Source organism: Solanum verrucosum, unplaced genomic scaffold (assembly GCF_900185275.1).
Source record: "Solanum verrucosum unplaced genomic scaffold, falcon-dt-bn FXZP01000003.1, whole genome shotgun sequence".
In the NCBI taxonomy this organism is placed as follows: Eukaryota; Viridiplantae; Streptophyta; class Magnoliopsida; order Solanales; family Solanaceae; genus Solanum; species Solanum verrucosum.
In genome coordinates this window covers 303,899-312,798 of record NW_026020120.1, presented here as the reverse complement: position 1 = coordinate 312,798, position 8,900 = coordinate 303,899, and the positions used below count along the sequence as shown (strand labels likewise).

The following is an 8,900-nucleotide window of genomic DNA, read 5'->3' as shown; positions in this document are numbered from 1 at the left end:
AGGTACCTCAACACTTGAGTCATTAACTCGGACTAAGTGATAGACACACCCCTTAGAAACCAACTTCCTTGCCTTAAGGTACAAAATGAAATGACCCCTAGGCACTATTGAACTGCTTTTCCACTCTAAGACTGGCTCATTTGGAAACTGAAACTTGACTACTCCATATCTACAATCAACTGAGGCATAACAGGCATGAAGCCAGTCCATACCAAGAATGACATCAAAATCTACCTTGTCTAACTCAATTAAATCAGTAATGGTACTCTTGTGATTGAAAGAAACGGGACTATCACGATAGACTCTCTCTGCTAGAATAGACTCACCAACAGGCGTATAGGCATTGAATGGTTCACTAAGTTGCTCAGGAATAACATCAAAGTTCATAGCAACATATGGAGTTACAAAAGATAAACTCGCTCCTGGATCTATCAAGGCATAAACAGTAAAGTGAAAGATTTGAATCATACCAGTGAAAAGATCTGGCGAATCCTCTTGCTCTTGGCGACTAGTGATAGCATATAAGTGGTTTGTTCCTCCACCAATATCGAAAGTATCCCTTCTAGGTGCAGCTCTGTCTGGTGGAGCAACTAAAGAAGACTGGGATCTATTGCCCCCATTACCATTTCCCTGCTTGTTCTTTGGACACTCTTGCATGAAATGCCCAGTCTGACCACACTTGAAACTACCAGTGGAGCCCTCACGACAAATACCTGAGTGATTCCTACCACACTTGGCGTAGGCAGATGGCTTACTACCCCCTTGTGCCACACTGCCCTGGGAATAAGCAGGTTTAGCTCTGAAGTTCTGATTATTGTACTCACCTCTGTTCTTAGGTGCAGGTGCACTAGCAGATGATGGAGCAGGTCCCTTCTGTTTCTGTTGGAAGGATGACCGGTTGGCATTACTCTTTTGCTGCCCGAACTCATTCCCTGTCTTAGCCCTCCTGTTCTTGAATTCCTCTCTGTCCCTCAGCTTCTCTTCCTCTACTTGTTGCACATAGACCATCAACCTCGAAATGTCCATGTCTCTAATAAGCATTGCTGCCCGGCCCTCTTTGCTTGATAGACAGCCCAACCCAGCACAAACAAGCTCATTCTACTCCTCATGTCCTTAACCATCTCCGGAGCATATCGGGATAGTTGGGTGAACTTCAACCCATATTCATGAACAGTGAGAGAATCTTGCTTAAGTGTGAGTAACTCACGTACCTTAGCCTTCTTCAGTTCTCTGGGAAAGAAATGCCCTAAGAAAGCCTCTTTAAAACATGCCCAACTCGCAGGTGGTGCGTCCTCAGCTCTACCCCCTTTTCACTGATCAAACTAAGTCCTAGCAACATTTTTCATCTGATATGCAGATACCTCAACTCTCACAGTATCAGTAACATACATCACATCGAACACCTTTTTCAGTTCCTCAATGAAGTTCTTTGGATCCTCTTCAATGCTCAAACCAGTGAAACTTGGAGGGTTCATCCTCAAGAACTCACGAATCCTTGAGGTGTCAGCCTCTTCTTGTCGAGCTCCTCTCTGCTGCCTAGCTTGGTTGGTCAGAACTTGACTGAGCATCCTTATAGCCTCTATGAACTCAACATTAGTAACTTCTCATTGCGGTCGCACTTCAGGTGCATTGGGTAACTCTTATTCCTCAACATTCCTCCTAGCTGGGCGACCTCTAACTGCTCTTCGTGGAGGCATGGTTATCTGAAACACGCGCAGGCACAAATTAGACAGAAACTTCTTAGAGATAAACTCTAACGCACAAAATGAGTGTGAAAGAAGTGATAGAATTCCTAAATGTTACAGCCCCCTAATTATAGATGTGGCGCACTTCACACCGATAACTAGGAATCTACAGACACGTCTTCATAGACTCCCTAGGATTCTTGAACTCTGTGCTCTGATACCAAGTTTGTCACACCCCGAGCCTACACCCTGGGTGGGACTGGCACTCAAAGACCATTGCTGGCTCCAAGCGAAACGTTGGCCTGGCTTACTTAACTCAGCGAAAGATAATATTTATATCTATAATGATCAAAGAACTGAACTGAACTAAATAATAAAATAACTGAGAATGGTTTAAAGATTAAACATTTAACTTGGCCAAAAGTGGCAACCGAAGTCTTAATAGTAAGAAATGATAATGAAAAGACTCACAGGACTAACATCTCATTATCTATGAAGCCAAACCCCACAACATCCTAATGAACTACTAGAAAGCAATGAAAATAGATCCTCCGGAATACAAAGAGGCTCACCGACTGACTCTGAACTGCTCACTGGATCAACGGTGCGCTGGAATGCCGATCCTAGTTACCTGGGTCTGTATTATAAGATGATGCAGGCCAACTGGCATCAATACATTGAATGTACGAGTATGCGAGTTGGAATGCTAAAACAATATAGGCTTGAAAGGGAATCTGAAAGAAACACTTACCTTGGCTCTTCTCAACTCATGAATACTTAACTGAACTCATTTCAATATAAAACAGTTTAAAACAAGTGCAATATAAAGAAAAGTTGTTTTATAACATGATGTCAACTCTCTGTATATACAAGGATACAACATAACTCTGAAATATATGTAAAAATACACTAATCTGATGTATATAAAAATACAATAACTTCTGTGGGAGTTTATCTAACCAACAACTATCACAAAGAGCTATAGTGATGATACAACGATCTACCTCACGCTGCCAGCGCATCCTATACCCGACCAAAGGTATAGGACCTGAAGAAAACTAAGTGGATCCACTAGTCTATTGTGTAAAGGGTTCATCTAAAAAGTATGACCATTTTCTACCCATGGTGGCTACATGGTTTATGGGGGCTGTGAGTTGTCTAAACTCTCCCCCATATCGGTGCTCAATACTAATCTCAAAATATATTAGCTCTTTATGTTTTAAAAACATACTTCTTCTATAATTTGAGATTAGTGCTAAAAAAACTCAGCTCAAAGGCTACCTTGGAAATCTCAGTTTCCCTTCTTGCTTCATTTAGAAAGCTATTACTCTTTTCTGAAAACTAGCCCGAAGGCTCTTTGGAAATCTCAATTTTCGCTCTTATTTAAAATGGGAAAACATTTTTAAATCTCTTTGGGAATACATAGTCCCCATATACTTCTTTGAAGAAAAGAACTTCAACTTTACTCTTTACTGAACTCAAAACTTAAGTCTTAAAACAAAGTTAAAACATTTGTGAAAGACTTTTGAAAAGTTTAAGAACTTATCTTAACTTGAATCTTGACTTCTCTTGACTTTGACCTTAACTGCTCTTGACTTGACTCTTATCTGATTCTTGAATTGAATTATGGATTCAAGGATTAAGATTTGTGACTGGAAAGATCTCATGATGTTTAGGAATGATTCTAGATAGTTAAACATAAGAAAATACCAAAAATCAATATTTGAAGGTTGGTCCGCGACGCGGAGGCATAATTTAATTTTGGTTTCGAAAACGTCTTTTGAGGCAGAGCACCTCGTGTCAGCTCCGCGATGCGAAGCTAAAATGTTCAAATCTGGGCACTAGGCGCGCAACGAAATTTCTTCTTCGTTTTCTAACCCCAATTCACCCATACTCGGTTCTTTTTTTCAAATTACTTTTAGATACAGATACCCAGCAAATGTACATAAGAACCTAACTCAAAACGACCCTATAATGCGACGTAACGAACTCAGAAACTTCCCAACTCAGTCAAATTCAAGAACAATTTATGAATTCAAGAATAGGTATCCAGATCATCAATATTCAAATGCTTTTTGGACGAATCCAAACTAAAATAAATATACTTGAAACGTGGGAGAACGATCCCAACGTTATGAGAGCCTCACATATCTGATAGAAGTAAATCCTTGGCGTAACACCAACTTTCTTGATCGATCTTGATGAATTTGCCCTTTTTCTCCTTCTTCTTTTCTCTTCTTAGCCCTAGCATGAAATCCCAAATTCTAAAACTGACTAAAATATGAGTTGACCCATATGAAACTCCTAAATACGGATTAAAATAATAGGGCAATGAAAAGACTAAAATACCCCTTAAAATTCCTGATTGGACATTTCCTTAATCCAACAACCCAACTTCCAAAAGCATAACTCACTCATACGAACTTGGAATCGTGCAAATTTGGCAGCGTTGGAAATATCATCCCAAGAGCTTTCTAACCATATCTGGAAACACAACTAACTCACTCTGAGCTTGGAATTATGGCCGTTAGAAGTTGACCAAAAACTCATTTTAACACCTTTACCAAATTTTCTAGATTTTAAACTTACTTCTAGTTATTTCTAGTTGCGAGATGTTACATTATCATCAATATAAACAATGATAAAATCCAAATATCATTCATGATTTTCTAAAATTCAAATGGAGCATTTTTCAATTCGAATGGCATAACATTTCATTCATATTGTCCAAATGGGACATTAAAAGTTGTTCTCTAAGCATGTTCTTTAAATATTTAGATCTGTCAATATCCTGATTTTAAATCAAATTCTAAAAATATATTGACATCATATACTCTGGACAATAAATCTCTTTTGTTTGGAATAGGATACCTAATCCATTTTAAATACTTATTTAAAGGTTTATAATTAATAACCAATCTAGGGACACCTCGTTCCCTTTCAGCAACATTGTTAACATAAAATGTAGTACAAGACCAAGGTGATTTTGAAGGTTTTATCAAACCCATTTCTAACAAATTATCAATTTTCTTTTTGCAGAATTCTACCAATTCAGTGTTCATCTGACAAGGACGAGATTTAGTAGGAATATCATTCTCAAAAAAATCATCTTCATATGGGAGTAACAATCTGCTTTTTTCTATTCTAGAAAGTACTGGGATGATCAGCACAAATATCAATAGCAATTTGTTCAGAAATTAATTTAATTTTTTCTTGTACTTTGGTGGATTTCAAAGTATCAAATATATTTATACTAAACAATTCAAGTTGCAGAGAATCAACATGCTTTTGTTTCATATGAATTAAAGCATGAATATCACGAGAAATAGGATCAGTGATAAAAGTATAACTAATATTTCTGTCTTTATAAGTAGCAAAAAAACCTTTTGCATTTATGCTAGTAAAAGGATAAATAGCATTTATAAAAGGGGTTCCAAGTATAATTGGAGGGTATAACTGATTTTTAACCAAGAAAAAGAAATGAGGAATGCAAACTTTATTTTGACAAATGCGAGTTTTAGGTAATTTATACTTTTTATATCTAAAGCATGTCCAGAAGCAGATTTAACCATATGAGTAGTTTTTTCAAAGCATTTAGTAGGTACAAGACCTTGGATACAACTAACATCGGCTCCACTATCAATCATAGCAATATCATTTATCGAAAAACTATTATCAATCAATATGGTGCATTTAACATACCATTTATGAGCAGTAACAATTTGCATCATTCCTAAAAAACTTACCTTGTCTAGGATCAAGATTAAAAGGTTTTGCAAGAGTATTTTCTTCAACAATGTTTTTACCCTTGTTATTAAAAGTTTCTATCTTAGTAAGACGATGATCACAAATCATTTGATTTTGTATAAGATATTTAATCTCATTTTTCAAATTTGTAATTTCATTTTTTAAATCATCAAAAGAAGAATCTCTAGAGTGAGTAGTTTGTTTATTAAGTCTGTTATTAATTTCAGACAAAGAATATGGTGCAGAATATTTGAATTCAAAATAATTCTTTTGTTTTTCTGAATTTTTGGAAAAACTAGAACTAGCATTATTATTTATAGCTAATTGAATTATTTTTTCACGAAGATTATTATCTATAACTTCTTTCAAAAGTTCTATCACATTATCATAGGTAATAGTATTTATATTCAAATCTTCAAATTGAGATTGCAATTTATAAAATTCATCATTTTCACAAGAACAAATATCACCATGACAAGCATTGGAAGTATTTATTTATCATGCCGATTACTATCAGATAAACCAAGAAAATCAAACTATTCTTCAGAACCTGAATCGGAATCATAATCAGACTCAGAACCAGAAGTGTATAAGAAACTATAAACCTTATCATGAATTTCTTCATCAAGTTCTAAGGTTTTCAGCTTTTCAAACTTACAATTGGGTGCTATGTGACTGAAATTTCCATATTTATAACACTTGATATTGGCGAGCTCCCCCTTAGATGTATTCTTGGTAAATCTATTAGACTTACGAAAGGCTTTTCTAGAGTCGCGTTCTTCCTTAGGTCTATATATAGACCTCTTCTTCCTATAAGGTTTATCTGGATTGGAGTATCTAGAATCTCTATGTTTCTTCTTCTTGCTATTAGCCGAAGTATCAGGTAAACCGAACTGGGTACAAAAGTCTCCTAACTTAGATCTTTCTCTAAGCTTATCCATCGTAAGTTGTCTGGATAACTTCAATTCATTGCACAAATTTATACCTTCTTGAGTGCAAACTCCTATCAGCTTACCATAAGTATAATCCCTATAAGGGATTTCACCATGCTCATTTCTCAGAGTTTTTCTAACTCTTTCGGCAAACAAAGGAGGAAGGCCATCTATAAACTTAGCTTTCCAATGCTCATAACTATTTTCGGGCAATTCCATCACCTTGCTCATATAAGTATCTTTATACCATCTAAATTCACCTAATTTTCTGTAGCATAGGCCATTTAATAAGGTGCGAACAGTCTCATACTGATTGGTAAATCTACCATTAAAGTGTTCTAAAATGGTTAAGACTAAGGTATAAACACTGTCTTCTCTATTTTTCACTAGAGCCATGCCTAAGTTATCAACACCTTCACTATCGGAAGTAGCTTTTATCACCGCAAATTTTTGTTCAATGCTTATATAATTATCCCACCAACCTCTGAGTTGGCCAGTAAAACCTGCAATAATCATTTTTCAAATATTTCTATCTGTGTTTTTAACACTTTTACAGATAGTTGCATACATAAGCATTCTATGAACAAGAATAGTTAACTTTCTATCAGTCATACCATCAAGATTCCATTCATAAATTTCAGACCCACTATAAGAGGTATTAGTCTAATTCCAATCTTGTTCCTCTATAAGCACATCTTGAGGAGTTGGTCTGGAATAATAATAGATTTGCATGCTAGGTTTATGAGCAAACTTTATATTATTATTCTTCTTGGGATAACCGCTAAGTTTATTAAATTCTAAAGAAACATGATTTTTAGAATCAAAAGTCTTTTCCATTTCATCTGCAAAATTATCTGACAAATCAATGGGCTTTGCACCAAATTTAGATAACTTTTTATCAAGAAGTTCTTCTCAATCATAAAGTGGTTTAAATTTAAAATATCGAATCTCATGGGGACTTTGCACATGAGTAGAAATGATTTGAGCTTCTAAATTACCTTTAGAAGTAGAAGCCGTATCGAAAGTTTTTAAATCATTTTTTATTTGAATTTTCAAAGCAGTTAATTCATCCAATTTTTTAACAAGAGGACTAATATGTTCACCCAAAACTTTAACATAAAGTCCCAATTAGTTATTTTGAGAAATTAAATTATTTATTTCATTAATGTTGACTGCTGCAACATCTTCTTCAACAAATTTTTGAAAGGCAGTAAAGGTGATACCAATAATATTTGGTAAAATAAAAGATGAATGAGGTGGATAAACCGCCTTAATAATATTACCAGATCCATCTTTTTAAGATCATTCAAGAACATTGATGAATAAAGGTAAATAAGTGGTTATAAACCAAGGTACAAAATACATAATTTGATTGTGTAAAGCACAAGTTTTATAAAGCTATTGAGAAATATTATTTAAATCAATAGCACTATAAGTGTCAAAAAACCATATTTTAAACTAGTTCCATTTATCACTTGAAAATTCATTCTAAATATACTTTCTTGCCAGTGAACCTGGACTAAAATCTATTTGGTGTACATTCATCAAACAAATAGATTTTACTCCAGGTTCATTGCCAAGAAAGTACATTCAGAATGAATTTCAAGTGATAAATGGAACCAGTTTAAAACATGGTTTTTTGACACTTATAGTTCTAATGATTTAAATAATATTTCTCAAGAGTTTTTATGAAACTTGTGCTTTACATAATCAAATTATGTATTTTGTACCTTGGTTTATAACCACTTATTTACCTTTATTCATCAACATTCTTGAACGATCTTATAAAGATGGATCTGGTAATATTATTAAGGTGGTTTATCCACCTCATTCATCTTTTACTTTACCAAATAATACTGGTATCACCTTTACTGCCATTCAAAAATTTGTTGAAGAAGATGTTGCGGTAGTCAGCATTAATGAAATAAATAATTTAATTTCACAAAATAATTATTTGGGACTTTATGTTAAAGTTTTGGGTAAACATATTAGTTCTCTTGATAAAAAATTGGATGAATTAACTGCTTTGATAATTCAAATAAAAAATGATTTAAAGACTTCTAATACGACTTCTACTTTGTAATTCAGAAGCTCAGATTATTTCTACTCATGTGCAAAGTCCCTCTGAGATTCGGGATTTTAAATTTAAACCACTTCATGATTTAGAAGAACTTCTTGATAAAAAGTTGTCTGAATTTGGTGCAAAGCCCATTGATTTGTCAGATAATTTTGCAGATGAAATGAAAAAAACTTTTGATTCTAAAAATCATGTTTCTTTAGAATTTAATAAACTTCGCAGTTATCCCAAAAAGAATAATAATATAATTTTGCTCATAAAACTAGCATGCAAACCTATTATTATTCCAGACCAACTCCTCAAGATGTGCTTATAGAGGAACGAGACTGAATCAGACTAATACCTCTTATATTGGGTCTAAAATTTATGAATGGAATATTGAAGGTTTGACTGATAAAAAGTTAACTATTCTTGTTCATAGAATGCCTATGTATGCAACTATCTGTAAAAGTGTTAAAA

At 34.4% G+C, this 8,900-nt stretch overlaps 1 pseudogene; it reads right to left on the bottom strand.

Moving 5' to 3' along the window:
- Positions 1 to 1,640: 1,640 nt before the first annotated feature.
- On the bottom strand, positions 1,641 to 7,656 carry LOC125825726 (uncharacterized; annotated as a pseudogene).
- Positions 7,657 to 8,900: the final 1,244 nt, after the last annotated feature.